The sequence below is a fragment of the Microtus ochrogaster genome, unplaced genomic scaffold (assembly GCF_000317375.1).
Source record: "Microtus ochrogaster isolate Prairie Vole_2 unplaced genomic scaffold, MicOch1.0 UNK31, whole genome shotgun sequence".
In the NCBI taxonomy this organism is placed as follows: domain Eukaryota; kingdom Metazoa; phylum Chordata; class Mammalia; order Rodentia; family Cricetidae; genus Microtus; species Microtus ochrogaster.
Genome location: NW_004949129.1, coordinates 1,239,928 through 1,254,607, shown reverse-complemented (window position 1 = coordinate 1,254,607; position 14,680 = coordinate 1,239,928).

Below are 14,680 nucleotides of genomic sequence, written 5' to 3'. Positions count from 1 at the left end.
CTGTAGACTAGGCTGGACTTGAACTCACAGAGATCTGCCTGTCTCTGCCTCCCGACTGCTGGGATTAAAGGTGTGCGCCACCATCGGTCCTGCTTGACTTGGCCTTTCTGTTCACAACAGTTTGGTGAGGGGATGGGAGATGGGGGTGGGTGGGAGTGGGGTGTCAGATAGGGGCCAAGGACCCAAGGTGACTCTGCACTTGGTTATAATCAGAAAATGGTTTATTCACTGGGTGACTTTGGCCAAACGACCTAACTTTTTATTATGTATTTTTTTTTTCTTGGTATGGATGAAAAGTCTACCACTAAATCTCAGAAGTGTCTTTTTGCCTGCCTGCCTGTCTTTTTTTCAGATTTTAAAATAGAATTTTGCTGTTTCCTAGGCTGGCCTTGAATTCACTCTGCAGCCCAGGTTGTCCTTGAACTTGTGATTGTCTTCAGGTTCCTGCGAAGGTACTCTGGAGGACCAACTGACACAGGAAATGTGGAAGTGTTTAGCTGTGGGCTGGGCCATTGCTCTGTTGGTGAAGCCCTTGTCGCACAAGCCTGAGAACCTACAAAGTAAAAGCCATGGTGTAATCTCAGCTTTCGGGAAGCAGAAAGGAGACTCTCTGGGGCTGGCTGCCTTGGCCAGTCTAGTTGAATCAGATCAGGGAGAGACCCTGTTGCAAAAACTAAGGTGGAGGGTGGTTGAGGAAAGGGACTCAGTGTTAACCTCTGGCCTTACACACATGCACACTCATGTGCAGTCACATACGTGCACCAAGGTACATACACACACACACACATAGACAAAGACAGACAGAGGCACACAGACAGACAGACAGACACACACACAGAAGCAAACACAGACACAGACAGACAGACACACACACAGAGGCACAGACAGACACACACACAGAGTTCCTAGCACTCCCAAAACTGGTAGCATTTGTATTGGTCTGGATAAGCTAACTGGTATAACAAACAGGCCCAAGAATAGTTAATTGCTTAGGGACAATAGAGCGCTTCTTGTCCTATTTTGCTTTAAAGAAATACCAGCGTAGGCAGTGGAGCTGCCCAGAGACCAGCTCGCTGACAGTCTGCCACCTTCAGCGGGTAGCTTCCAAGACCATGCTAGCCATGGGTGTCTGGCTAGTGGACCAGGAAGAGAAAATGAAGGCATGCCAGCTTTGGCCCAGAAGGGACATCTCTGCTCACATTCCATGTGTGGAAGCTGATCATGTGGCTCCATCTTAATGTCAGGGAGGCTTGGGAGATGTGGTCCCTGGCTGGGCACTGCATTTCCAGGGTCAATCCTAGACACTGCGGGGAAGTCTTCGGTAGACATCAGTAGACAAGGATGTCTGCCTCTATTACTGTGGCTATTTCCTTCCAGAGCAAACCATCATAGCCCTGGGTGGGAGGCATGTGTGAGTATGGGCATAGTGGGGGTCAATTCTAGCATAGGGGTTGGGGAGATGTATTCCGGTTGGGGATCAGGCGGTGTTGCTCAGGGTGGGTGGTGTACAGGGGTCGGGAGAGGATCCTTCGAGTCGAGATTTCCACCGGGTGAGATAGCAGCTAGCAGGGAGGACACACGTCACGGGGAGTCACAAGACTCCTATGACTAGCCAGGAGGCAGGAAAATGCAGGCCTGGAGAGTTTGTGGGGCGGAGGGGTGTGTTGGGGGGCCCACCGGGAAGGCCTGGAATGTCAAGATAAGGGCATGGAAATTGGGAGTCACGCTTGGTCTTCATGCACTGCGGTCCAGGAAAGTGGGTGGTTATGGGAGGAAGAAACAAGAGATGGGGGAGGAGGCTGTGAGGACATGGAGGGGGGGTGGGAGAGTCGAGCAGAGGAGAAGGAGGAGGGACAGGATGGGGCTTTGACTCAACCTGGTGCCCGTCCTTCTCTCCTGGGCTCCCTAAACAGTCACCTAGCAGCCCCCTCCACTCGGGTTGCCTAGGTTGCTTGAGGCCCAGCTCTCTGCAGCCTTGCACGCCACGAGAGGCCTTATCTCCACTCTTCGCTTTGTTCAGCTTCCAGGAAGGAAGTGGCTCCAGTGGCCCGTGGGTGGGACATTCCTTGGCTTGGCTCACTGTTCCCAGATTTCTCGTGATTCCTGGTGGCAGAGCTGGCATCTCTAACCAGCCTTGGAGAGGGGCAGAATCTTTCTCAGGAACACTCTGAACCCCAGGAAGTCAGAGCCTTCTTTTTAGCTACCCCAGCTCTCTGGGTACAAAAGCCACCTCCAGTTAGGGGAAGACTGGGCTGGAAAACACCCCGAGGGGACAGTAGAGGGGGACTGGGATGGAGGACCACAAGCTCCATGAAGTATGACCTACAAGGCACATATCAGCAGGGAATGAAACAAAGGAACATTTACCTTAAAGTACTGCTTCAGGAAGTGACATTTGTCATGGCTGTGCACACAGAATTCTAACAGGTGACATAGGTCTCTGATGGCTGGGGTGGTAGGAAGAAGTTGGGAGAAGAAATTGGAAAGTAAGGATGACGTAGGGCTTCTTAGTGGAACATGAATTGGTGCAGATTTTAGCTGTTAGATAAGAAGTCAAGGCGGGGTGGGGGGTGGGGGGCAGGTGGTGCTGGCACATGCCTTTAATCCCAGCACCCGAGAGGCAGAGGCAGGTAGCTCTTTGTGAGTTTGAGGCTAGCCTGGTCTACAAAGTGAGTTCTCCCCAGCTAGGCTGTTATGCAGAGAAAGTCTATCTTGAAGAACCCAAAACCAAAACAAACAAAAAGAAAGAAAGAAAAGAAAAAAGAAAAAGAAAAAGAAAGAAAAGTCAAGGGGACCCTGAGATGTTGGGGGCAGCGGGTCAAACGAAGGAGGAGAGCTTGTATGGGAGCCTTGAGTTTCACTGGGAAGGTAGTGGCGCTTCTCAAGGCTTAGCCTGAGAGTCTGCTACACCAGGGTGTCCTCTGTTTAGCACGCTTCTCCCAGCTGTCTAGGCTCTGACATGAGATCCTTTAGACTTCAGGGTCGGTCCGAAGCTGGTCTAGGGGTAGTCACTTCCTGAATCTGTGCAGACCACTAGAGGTCAGAGGACATCCCCCCCCCCCCTCCCAAGGCTCTGTTCTGGTCTCAAGAATCAGCTCAGCTTCTCCTAAAGGCTTGTGGTCCTGGAAAGCGGCAGGCTAAGTTGGAAGGAGAGCCAGGGAGACTGGGGCTTGCTTTGCTTTACTGACTGGGACCTGGGCACGCTAGGAAGCACTTCCGGGCCTTGCTTTCCTCCATGGGACAGAGGCTAACAGCCCTGCCTGCTTACGGTAGGGTGAGATCACTGCCCTGGCCTGCTCACAGTTGTGTTTAATAAATGTCAGTTCCCCCCAGATTGGGGTTGGCATGGGTGGGAAAGCTGGGAGGATCAGTGATCCATGCTGCTGATAGCTCAGCTGGAGCAATGCTAGGGAGGCGGCTTGGAGCCTTCGAACCTGGTCCAGTACTGTCTGGGAGGAGCCCTGTTCCTTTCAGGCCACCCTGGCTACCTTCCTGTCCTTTGCCCTCACACCAGGAGGGACCCTTAAAGCCTCAGAGTATGTTCCATCCCTCTGTGTCACGTCATGTCCTACCCAATAAACCTGGCAGGAATTATCTGGCTCTGAGGCTGTGGGCCCCTGGAGAGATGGGCTTGGCACAGGAAAGCAGGGGAGGCTGGGAAGAGGGCCTTAAGCCTAGGCTAGCCCTGCTAGGGGCAGGAATCCAGGCCATCAGCAGGTGCTCCCTAGCCAATTTGCCACCTCGCTTTCTTTGGTTGGCTTTCCTGGTACTGGAGTCGACAAGAGCTTGCAGGACAAAGCTCGCTTGCCAAAGTACATGAGAAACGGGTGTTGGGGGCCCCCCAGCTCCTCTGCTGTTCTTGGAAGGGGGCTGAACAGATTCTTGGCTTCCTGTCTCCAGACTTGGCAGGTAGCAATGGCACCAGACCCATCTTGGTTCTAAATCTGGCCCTGTGTCTCACGGGTTGGGTGATGTTGTGTGTGGTACTAGTTTCTTTCAGCCTCAGTTTCTTCCAGCTCATGGTTTCCTTGACTGTAAAGTGGGAGTAATGTCATCAGGATTGTGAGAAGGGAATTGCTAAGAGTTGCACAGTTAAGAGTTAACATCGTGACCAGCGTGAATCAAGAGCCTCGGAAGCATCAGTTCCCCTCCTTCCTCTGTTCCCCCATCCCTCTGTGTCTCCCTCCCTCCCTCCGTCCCTTCCTTCCTCCCTTCCCTCTTTCCATCCAGTCAGAGCTCTGAGATGGGAGACCTGTTGGCAGGTAGAAGCAGCCCTCATTTTCATAGATCCCCACAGACCCCCAGCCAGGAGACTGATGGGTAACAGGGTGACCTGACTCCTGGATGTAGCCTTTCATCTGGAGGTAATGTCCACTGTAGTACAGACCACCTCCGGGGACAGACCCTTGGTTTATTTTGTTTTTCATTTGTTTAAAGATTTATTTATTTTTTATGTATACAACATTCTGCCTCCATGTATGCCCACACACCAGAGGAGGGCACCAGATCTCATTACAGATGGTTGTGAGCCACCATGTGGTTGCTGGGAATTGAACTCAGGACTTCTGTAAGGGCAGCAAGTGCTCTTAACCACTGAGCCATCTCTCTAGCTCTCTAGCCCCTGCTTTTTTTTTTTAAACCAGGGTTTTTATGTATAGCTTTGGAACCTGTCATGGAACTCACTCTGTAGACCAGGCTGGGCTCCGACTCGCAGAGATTCGCCTGCCTCTACTTCCTGAGTGGTGGGGTTAAAGGTGTGTGCCACTACCGCCGGGCTGGGGACAGACTCTTCTATAGCCCTTGTCTTTGGGCCTCACTGAGACTGGGACAAGCAGGTCGGCCATCTGGAATGGGAGGAGGGATGGAAACTAGCTGGCCCGGGCTTTTCCTTTCCTGGGACTACTGTCTTCTGTCAAAACGCAATAGTCTGGAGAGCCGGCCTCACTCTGCCAGCCAGAAGTTAATTCACACTAAGATGTTAATAGCAATAAATGAATCAATGCTCTGTCACCCCCAGGGGTGTTGATGGCTGTTAATGGCCCAGGTTCTGCCAGCTGCTTTCAGAACAGCTCAGTTCCCTTGAGCTGCGTCTGTCCAGGGCTCAGCCATTCAGCACCCTCTGCACTTGCTTCACGTGCAGAAAGATCTCAAGAAGGCTACCTCTCGAGCAGTGGAGGGCCCAGACAGGTGGGTCTAGAACACTAAAAACCAGGGAATGCAAGCCCAGGGGCAGGGCTGGGGCAGAAGCTGCTAACCCTGGTGCCACAGAGGAAGTAGTGGGAGATAGGATGTTGCGTGGAGCCACCCTGGCTATGGGATAGCCTGTTGCATGTTGCTCTTCAACATGGGTGACATCCTTCATGTCTCCCATTAGACCCTCTGGTCACTGCACATGATTTTGGCTGCAGGCTGTGTCAAGTAGGTGAACTGGCCAGTTCTTTGGGCAGGACACAGCTCTTAGGAACTCAGGCCTGAGTTGAGCTCAGTAGTGGAGCCCAGCAGTGAGTTTCAATCTTACTGGGCAGGGAAGGACCTGGGGGTCAGGTTAAGATGCAAATTCTGATCCTGTGTGTGTGGAAGCTGGGGCCTGCATTGTGTATAAGTTCCGGATGATGGATGGCATCCCCAGGAACTGGCAGAAATGGCTGCTCCCCTAAGGAAAGGCTGCTGTCCTGCCCTGTGTCCTTCGGACCTTTCTCTGGAGGACTTCTCTCTTTCTCTGCCTCCCTGGGTGTGAACCTTCCCTTGGTCACTGGCTGTGGAGTCATGGGGACTGGGGCTGCCCTGCTCTGTGGTAGCAGGGGGCTGGGCAGTAAGTATGGAGAGCATTAGTGAGATGGGAGTGGGGCTCTCCCTATGGGAAAGAGAGAGAGAGAGAGAGAGAGAGAGAGAGAGAGAGAGAGAGAGAGAGAGAGAGAGAGCGCTCTGGATCTGACATACTAGATCAGATCAGTGATGATTTCATTCGCTTACTGCCACTCCACCATATACAGACAGTTATCTTTAATGGGGTCAATAATAAGATCAGTCACCAATCACTGGGAACTTTCTGTAAATGTCTGCTCGCTTCTCCACTGCAGAATCTGGCTCCAGTATGTTTTTGAGGTTGGAGGGACCCTGAATCTGGAGAGTTTGGGAATGAGAGACATTGGACACCGCTTCCTATCTCTCAGACCTTAGACGGTGATGAGGAACTTTATTAATCCTTTTCCTGGTCCTGGAGCCCACTTCATTGACAGACACACCAGTGCGGGTGCGCTGTAACTGTGATGCCCCTGAAATGCTTCCGGCAAACCGCAGGTAAACATTAAACTTTGTACCTAAGAAGCTTCCCTCTCAGGGCTGGGTTCCTGTCAAGGAGAGAAAGTTTCCACTGTGTGTGTGTGTGTGTGTGTGTGTGTGTGTGTGTGTGTGTGTGTGTAGCACCCACACGCTGCTGGTGGAATGCTTATCTTTTCTTCTTTGCAGAAAATCAGGTCAGTGGTTTCACAGTTGTCATTGACCTCGAGGTGCAGGAGGGAGGTGGCTCCAGCTGCTGTGGCCTGGAGCCACTAGGCTAAAAGGTCCCCAGAAACTAGTGAAAGTGGCTGCCCACCTCGGGAGAGGATGCTGCCCTGCCCCTTGTCCCTTCCAGCCTTTCTCTGGAGGGGCTCTCTCTCTCTCTCTCTCTCTCTCCTTTTCCTCTCTCTGCCTCCCTGGGTGTGAACCTTCCCTTTGGTCACTGGCTGTGGAGTCAGGGGACCGGGGCTGCCCTGCTCTGTGGTAGCAGGGGCCTGGGTGGGAAGTGTCGAGAGCGTTAGTGAGATGGGGGTGGGGCTCTCCCTAAGACCATGACAGCGGTAGAGAGGCCTCCACAGCTAGCAAAACACTTTCACACATGCGTCTTTGCCTTGCCCACAACACAAAGCCGGGAAAGGCGGGTGTTACGTGTGTGGCTGGTGCTGATGACAAGGGAAAGCTACTTCAAAGGTGTCCCATGTCTCACCGGGGCCTCAGACTCTCCTTCTGGACCCCCAAGGAACACTGGAACACCCCCTTGGGGATGGAAGGGAAACTCTTGGTGGGAGCAAAGGCGTCTCTAGTAGCAGCCCCATGTTGGATCTGGAACCTGAGTGGCCTAAGCTGGCTCTCTTGGGTCTGGGTCTGTCACAGGTGTCATTGTGTCCCTCGTCATCTCAAAACTGAATGAGGCCTGGACCTGCTTCCTGGGCCCGAGCTGAGTGCCATGGGAACAGGGTTGGACACTGTGGCTCTGGCAGTCCTCCGTTCTCTTCCTACCCTGTTGGTGGTGGTGCTCGCCTTTAATGCTAGCCCTTGGGAGGCAGAGGCAGTCAGATCTCTGTGAGTTCTAGGATAGTCAGGACTATTACACAGAGAAACCCTGTCATGAAAAACCAAAAGAAAAAAAAAGTACATGACCTTGTCTACTGTCTCCCCCCCCCCCCCAAATCCTTGGGTTCTGCTTCTGCTTCCCGAGCTGCTTCTCAGAGCGGGGACAAGGGAGGCTGCCGATCTGATGGAACCTTCACCCCATCCAGCCGCTGAGAGCCTCCTCGCAGCACCGCCCACTCAGCCCCCAGCCAAGCCAGAAATCATCTGTTAGCCATCCAGGGTACAGGATTGCCAGATGAGACCCTCCCACCTCTTCCTGGAAGTGAGCCCCCTGTCTCTCCACTCCCCGTCACCCCCCCATCCTCCCTCAGGGAGGTTCAAGAATAGTGTATGGTCTCTCTGGTACTTCTCGGGCAGCCCCCTGCAGAGAGGAGGCAGGGGCTTGGTGCCAAGGACCTCCTATGGGGAGGTCAGTCTAGGCATGACTTCTACAGGTCAGCTTAGTGGCCTGTGCTGGACACGGCCCAGAGAGTAGGGCAAAGTAGCTAGCTGGGAGGTGATGAGGCTGTTGCACAGACCCTGTTGGAAATTACAGAGCACTGGGGAGGGAAAACAAACTGGGGTTTCTGTTCCCATGGAAACAGCATCTATTTGCATAGGTCCCTGCGTCAGAGCCTTGGACTCTGTGTTATGTGTGTGTGTGTGTGTGTGTGTGTGTGTGTGTGTGCGTGCGCGTTAGCGGGGAAGAGTGGGGGACATTGGAGGTCAAGGCCATCAGTTTACTGTCTGGGACTGTTCCAGCCCAACCTAAAAACAGTAATAAAAATGTCCCCTGTTCCTCATTCATGATAAAGAGATCTTATACAAGGGCCTGTCACTTGGCGTTGCCCACGCTTAGCAAGTACAGAACTCCTGACGGCTTCAGAGCCCAGGAACTGATACATTGGAGGGTTCAAATTCAATAAATTAAACCACCGCTTTGTCTAAGAACTGGAAGAATGGTGAATTTGGAGTCTTCCTTCATCTTCTACATATGAAGTTATAAATTTAAAATCTATAAAAAGAACCTGTGCCTGTGCAAAGAAGAGCCACCTAGGCCAAAAGGCCCTTGTATAAGATCCTTCTTGGAAGGCCCTGGGCTTCAATGGGGCTGGCCAGGGTGGCTTCTTTGGGGAGATCATCAAAGCCCAGGAACTCAGCAATGCCACCTCCCTCCCTCTTCACTCTAATCAAAGTGCTGACTTCTGTCCTCATGTGTCAAGGGGGCCAGTGTCTTCATCTTAGAACGCAAAGAACGGGCCCTAAACTGATGAGTGAGCTACCCAGTGGGCAGGGGATCAATCATCCTGGTTATTGTTTGCAGCCTGCCCATCCAGGCTTGTCCCACTGTATCACGTGTTGCTAAGAGCCCGACACTCATGGCTTATCTAATAGAGTCTCTAAAGAAGCATGCCTATTCTCAAACGGGGACACTAAAGTTGAGGAAGTACTTGTCAGGGCTGCACGGATGATAAATGATGGAAACCAGGATGTAGAGTGGAGGCTGAAGGGCTCTCCTCTCTCTGTCTCTTGTTCTGCTTCTTCCTCCCTGTCAAGGGGGCACCTGGTGACCAGACCTCCCACCCTGGCCGGCCTCCAGCCAGCCTGCTGCTGTTCCCCTTCCTCTCCTCAAATGGGAAGCAGCTGCATTGGTGAAAAGACAGGTGGGGGTGGATGCGGTGGTGGGGGTGGATGCGGCGGTGGTGATGTGTCTGGCCCCGTGTATCCTGGAGGCTGTGTAGCTGAGTGCAGGCGCCAGCCTTGCTGCTTGACAGTCATTTCATTCTTCAGTGATTCAGTTTCCTTCTCAGCCAATCAGCAGGGATGCTGTGCAGAAGTCCGAGGGACCTATGCCTTTCCCGTATAAGAATTTTGATGGTATCTGGTTTTCTGGGTCTAAGAGATGGCCCAGTATGGGTAAAGGCATTTGCCTCAGGTTTACTCTCGGTAGCCATCCAGGTGGTCTTTTGTCCTTTCTGTGATACTTTAGGTCTGTGTGCTTGCTTGCATTGATTGAGAGGAGAGTCTTGTGTAGCCCAGGCCAGCCTTGAACTCACGATGAAGCCAAGAATGATCTTGAACTCCTGATCTTCTGGCCTCCATTTCTCCAGTGTTGGGATTACAGGCCTTTAACCACCACGCTAAGTTTATACGGCACTCACGCGTGCTATGCAAGCATTGCTCTAATGGAGCAGCATGTCCCCACCTTTTGTTTGAATTTTTTTGAGACAGCGTCTTGATCTGTAGCCCAAGCTGGCCTAGAATTCTTTCCTTCTCTCTCAGCCTCCTGAGTGTGGTGGGGCTACAGACATGCACCGTCACAACGGGCTGGACTGAGTTGTTTTTCTGGGTCATTCTTGGAGCATCTGGTATCGCCTAACAGAATGGAGGGGCTTCGGGAAAGGGGCGGAACCTTCAACTGTTTCTTACAGGCAAAATTAGGGTTGGGGGTAGAGGGCAGGGGAAGAAAATGCTGGAGGTCTCCAGGCCTGTTTGGCTTGTGGCTAGAGGAGCGGGATCAAAAGGAACTCAGGACTGTTGAAAGTCCCTGAAGGGAGGGTGGGCCTTGAAATATATCCACTTGCCATGTTTGCATCTGGCTGGGAAGTGATGGGAGAAGACGAGAAATAAACACATTTCGAAGGTCTGCCGTTAATGAGGGGGTCTGGAGTTTCTGAAGCAAGAATCAGATTGCAAGACCCGGCAAGAAGACAAGCTGTTGAATGCTGGGAGAGCCCAGGAGACACGTCGGTGCACACCACACAACCCCGCAGTGTAGACAATGTTTTCTCATTCCATGGAGATGGAGGCTCAGGCCAGGCAAGTTCAGTGGTGTGTCCAAGGCCACCTAGCGAGTAAGAAGAGAGAGAGGGGGTATTTTCCCCCTACCCCTTGGAAAGGGATTGGATGTGCTAGAGGACGGGGGCTCTGACTTGTGTGGGTTCAAGGCCCCCTAGGCTCTTCCAGAACCACAACTACAAGCCGGTTCCCTAGGAGTCTGTTCGCACCACACCATGCCTGCTGTTTTTGGCTCTCTTCCTCTCCACCCAACCTTGCATCCCCAGGGTTCCTTCACTCCCCAAGCGCTCCTTTTTCTTAGTCTCTGCTGCAAGGTTAGTTGATGAGCCCAAGGCCCACAAGACAGGCCAGCTGTAACTGTTGAGGACCCAGCAAAGGAGATTAACCCCTCCCTTTCCATGCCATTCCCAGAAGCCCTGATCTGTCATCCCTAGGGCTAAATCAGTCCAATCATGTCAACGGGCTGCAACTGAGCTCTGCGTCTGAACCCTGCAAGTGGCTGTCCATGTCCCTTCTGGGGAACGGCCTGTGTACTGCAGCGCATTTGCACAGGCCAGGCCCTGCAGTACTGTGTGTGTGGTGTGCATGTGTGCATTTGTCTTTTTCTCTGTGTGTGCATTGGACACATTTTTGCCTATTAGTGTTTGTGGGAATTTTTTTTTCAAGACAGAGTTTCTCTGTGAAGCAGTCCTAGCTGCCCTAGAACCTACTCTGTAGACTAGGCTGGCCTTGAATTCACAGAGATCCGCCTGTCTCTGTCTCCCAACTAATGGGATTAAAGGCATGTGCCCCCACTGCTCAGCTGGTGTTTGTATGATTTTTAAGCATACTACATATGTGAAATACTTATGAATAGATACCAGCAAGTTTGGCTTTATAACTTGAAGGACAAAGTATAAAATATTCATGTTCAGCTCTTTGTTTAAAAACTATTGAAAACTTTGGGGCTGGAGAGATGGCTCAATGGTTAAGAGAGAGCATGGGTTGCTCTTTATTTATTTTTTTTTTTCGAGATAGGGTTTCTCTGTAGCTTTGGAGCCTGTCCTGGAACTAGCTCTTGTAGACCAGGCTGGTCTCGAACTCACAGAGATCCGCCTGCCTCTGCCTCCCGAGTGCTGGGATTAAAGGCATGCACCACCACTGCCCAGCTTGGGTTGCTCTTTCAGAGAACCTGAGTTCAGTTCCCAGCACCCACATGGCAGCTTACAATTGTCTTTGATTCCAATCCCAGGGGATAAAATCTCTTCTTGAACATTAGGGTACACAGACACACATGCAATCAAAACACCAATATGCATATAATAAAATAAAAATCTAAAACATTATTTTAAAGTACTGAACATTTTAGCTGGTGGTGCAGTCCTTTAATCCTAACATTTGGGAGGCAGAGGCAGACAGATCGTCTTGAGTTCAAGGTCAGCCTGGTCTACGTGTAGAGCTCTAGGACATCCAAGGCTACAAAGAGAAACCTTGTCTCGAAAAACCAACAAAACAAAACAAAAAACCAACCAACCAAACCAAACAAAACCAAACAAAGCCCAAAACATGAACATTTCAAAATGGAGAGGACAAACCATATCATGTGACACACATGACTCTTGTGATATGTGTCACTGCCTACGGAGCTGGCCCCTTATTCAGGGAAAGTCCACCTCATTTGTTTCTGTGTGTGGCTGTGTGACATACGTATGACAGAGGTGTGTGATTTGTACAGTGGAGTTTCTTGTGTGATTGTTGAGAACCTACTTATGTGCATTGTGTGCAAGGACGTGTGTGTGCATGGTGTGTGTGAGTGGTGCGTGTGCTTGGTGCGTGTGCATGGTGTGTGTGCATGAACTGGGGCATGAAATCAGAGCGCTTTTCTCACAACCCCCAGGCAGCTACCAGTGCCTATCAAAGGAAAGGTGTGTTTTATTTTTGGCGCCTTTACCACTGTTCCCATAATGCCACAGGAGGCTTTTGTTTGATCGCCTTTGTTGGAACGGTGACAAGAACTTCCCTCCACCTGCTGCCACGGTGGTGGCCCCACCAGAAACCACAGCTGGGGGTGGAGTGGTTTCCTCAGCCCCTCACCCATTCACCTTGCACCCCTTCCAGGCATCAACATGCCCAGAGATGTGCCCAGGCTCCCAGACCCCACCCAGTCAATGTACCACCCACCGCACCTCAGAACTGGAGGGGGCGGGTGGAAAATATACGACCTAGCAGCCTTCTCTTGCTCTGGAAGAGCTGGAGCAGAGGTGACTTGCCCCTGCTGCCCAATGACAGCATGGTAGAGCCAGGATGCCTGAGGGGGCCTGGGAGGGGAGGAGGAGTCACCAACCTGGTCCAGGAGCATTGCTTTGCTCCCAGAAGCTAGTGGTCTTCCTTATCTGCCTGTGTCTCCTCCCAGGTCAGAACTCTGCATCCAGCAAGCCCTGAGAGATGTGTGTGCACCTAGCACAAGGCCTAGCGCCCAGCTCCCAAAGTGTTTGATGAGAATAAGCAGTGATGTGGTTGAACGCTGCAGCGAGCAGGCAGAGGCATGGCCTTTGGAGGCCAGCTGGAACTGGCTGAAATCCTTTAGTGGTTTTATTGCTCTACGGGACTTCCACTTGGTGAGCTTTACTTTCCTGTCTGTAAAATGGGCCTCCTGTAGGATGGCTAAGAGAATTCGATAAGGTAAAGTTTGAAAATATAACTGTAAGCAAAGCAGGTGACATGGTCGTAACACAGCTGCTGGCTGGATTACCATGAGTCAGTTACACCAGCCCTCTCTAACCCTTTGCCATAAGAATTCAGCGGGAGAGCTGGGCAGTGGCGGTGTTCGCCTTTAGTCCCAACACTCGGGAGGCAGAGACAGGCGGATCTCTATGAGTTCGAGGCTAGCTGCCTAGTCTACAAAGTGAGTTCCAGGATAGCCAAGACTGTTGCGCATAGAAACCCTGTTTCAAAAAAACCCGACCAACCCAACTAACCAAACAAACAAACAAAAAAGAAAGAAAGAAAAAAGAATTCAGTGGGAGGTGAATACCTAGATTGGACACTCAGCAATTGCCAGCCCATCTCCTCCCTTCCTCAAAGTCTCCCTTTGGTCCCCAGCCCCTCTAATTCCTGTCACCCCTTCGATGCTCCCTCTCTTCCCACCCTTATCCTCCAAGAGACTCTTAACAATAGAGCTCTGAAACTCTCCCAGTCCCTGTCTGCTCCCAGCTGGCTCTCCCAGTCCCTGTCTGCTCCCAGCTGGCTCTCCCAGTCCCTGTCTGCTCCCAGCTGGCTCTCCCAGTCCCTGTCTGCTCCCAGCTGGCTCTCTGCTGGGGGGCACTGGTGAGAATGGAGTGACTGAGAGAGGCCGTGGGCAGAGCAGGCGCGAATCCTCATTGTCACCCCCCCCCCCGACTTTCTAGTCCAGAGGTTGCCTACAGTGCCCCAGCCGCAGAGGCTCTATGGAGCCCGGGTGTAAGGAACAGGGCCAGTGGCGAACAGAAGTGCCCGCTCCAACGAGGTGGCACATCCACCAGTCAGCTGTGGGAGCTGTCGTGAAGGAGGCAAAGGTGTTTCACAGGCAACAGGCCTAGCGCTAGCCAGGCTGCAGAGAGCACCCTCGGGGCTGGAGGAAGATACCTCTGCCCCAGTCACTGGACTGTAGTTGCATAAATCATCCAAGACGAACGCGCACGAGTTCCCAGCTGTCTTGTGACTCAGGGAAAGGGTTCGGGGGCAATTCATCTGCAACATCTGTTAGACCTCTCCATGGTGGACGCTTACTTAGGACAAAGCATTTTGTGTTGGGCAAGCTCTGACTTTGAGTGAAATGTCTTCTCTCCTGCTCTGTTGATAGAGGACTTGGGTGCTGGACCTCAGGATCTCCTACCCGGAGCTCATACTGAGAGCTGAGAACTGGCGGTCGGGGAGCAAACTCTGTGTGTGACACAGCAAGCCTGGCCAGTGAACTCCATGGGCTTAGTGGGCAATAGACAAAATAGGGTAATAGCCATTTTCAAAGCGCACACAGGAGGGGGCGAGCCTGACATCAGCAGGGAAGTGTGACCAGATCACACACAAACCAGAGGGCGGGACCTGTGGGCCATGGACACCCTCTCATATCTGAGGTCGCAGGGCCAGTCAGTCAGAGAATCTCTGACTGGAGCTACCTCTGTTGTCAGTGTCCCAAGTCTGTGTCCCTGGCTGGGATGCCTGCTGGCTGAGTGAGCTGGGACTCAGATATCTGTTCCTGTGCCGTGGATCTTGGGAGCGTTTGTTCTTCTGAAGCCAGATAAGTTGTTCTTTTGGGGAGAGAATCCCCAGGACCATCACCCCTAGATTTTTCTAGGGAAACATGTCCATTTTTTTTACCTTTACCTTGAAACAAACAAATAGTCATGGGCTTACTCTTCTTCTCTAAAACTCAGAGGCTTGAGGATGTGTGTGTGTACGTGTGTGTGTGCATGTGTAAGGGAGGGTGTGTGTGTAAGGGAGGGTGTGTGTGTAAGGGAGGGTGTGTGTGTAAGGGAGGGTGTGTGTAAGGGAG